Source organism: Pteronotus mesoamericanus, unplaced genomic scaffold, assembly GCF_021234165.1.
Source record: "Pteronotus mesoamericanus isolate MK-2021 breed Mesoamerican mustached bat unplaced genomic scaffold, CSHL_Meso_final contig_116, whole genome shotgun sequence".
NCBI lineage: Eukaryota > Metazoa > Chordata > Mammalia > Chiroptera > Mormoopidae > Pteronotus > Pteronotus mesoamericanus.
Genome location: NW_026555027.1, coordinates 9,910,170 through 9,911,580, shown reverse-complemented (window position 1 = coordinate 9,911,580; position 1,411 = coordinate 9,910,170).

Sequence of the window (1,411 nt, the reverse complement as noted above, 5' to 3'; positions counted from 1 at the left end):
TTTCCTAGAGTCTCTCTATGGGAGCTTGTTCTGCGGGCTCTGTCCTCCCTCCTTCCTCTTGCTCTCAACACATTTAGGGGGCCAACTTCAATCCCTGGCCCAGGCTCAACTTTCTTATCTCCTTCATCTGTTGGTCCTATACAGGCCCTGTCCTGGTCCCAGTCCCTGCCCCACATTTAAGCAGCTTTCAGAAGACATGGGGCAGCCCCACCAAAGGGGGCCCTACAGAGCCTGAACAGGGCAGAGCAAGCCCAGAAATGAGCATCCCTTACCTCCTCTTCAGCAGCTATACCTGCGGCTATACCTGCTCTCGAGGGATGGAGGTGCAGGAAGCAAGTGAATTTAAAGTGAGTGCTTTTTCTGTAGCCATCTCATGCGGGGAACCTGGAAGTCATGACTGATCCAGTGCCATTTGGCCAAGTGAATTTTCATTTTACTTGACCCAAACTGACAACTGACCAGGAAGCAAAGTCTCAAATGCTCTGGCAAATGACAGTTTTACCTTTCTTTTTACACATTTGGAATTAATGAGGGAATGTGAAGAAGTTTACTTGAAGGTAAGAGGAAATCTCTATGTTTGGGTTACAGGATAGTTACCAAGATCAGGGGCTCCCTTGGGGGGTGTTTAGCATCGGAGGAGTCTGAAAAGAGTTAACCTAACATTTAATAACTCTGGCATTTCAACAGTTAACCTAGATGCACAAGGACAGTGAACAGGGCTTGCTTAAGGCAAAGATAACCTGTTACTAAACAAGTTATATGCCTGGGGAATGACTACCCACCTTGAATATGAGTTAGAGATTTGTGATCAGTTCATCAGTTATTAGGTAGCCTAGGTGGCTAAGAAAGGATCCGGAGCCAGAGAAGTCCAATTAAGGGCTTTCATTCAAGGTGGGGAGTCTGGGATCAGGTGGGCTGGGTCCGAAGGGAAGGCAGCCACATGAGAAAGGGTAGGGCTTTTAAGGTATGTACCAGACCCCGGGGGGGGGAGAGGGTGAGTCACCCTGCTGATCTGTTTCAAGTGTCCTGAGTTTCAGATCCGGGAGGGCTGACTCGGGAAAGTTCGAAGGGGATGGGAGGGGTTCCACCAGGTTCCAGCAGGATACCAGCAGCTATGCCTCAGTTGCTTCTGATTTGGGGAATTTCTTTGTTCCGGCTCAGGCGGCGGCTTAAGTCCACGTCCCAGTACATTCTAACACCTGTGAGGTTACTTTCTGCCTCTGATTTAATGTACAGCCACTTTTTCCTTCTTGGCGGCGAAGTTGGGGGTTCTGTCTGGGGAGGCGATGGTGGTGTGTGGAAAAACGGGTAGGGATCAGTCTGACTAGAACAAACTCTAGAGAGCTTGGTGGGTCAGCGATGAATGGCCATCGAGGGTGTCAGGGAACAGGGTCCCCAGGACAGACGGGGG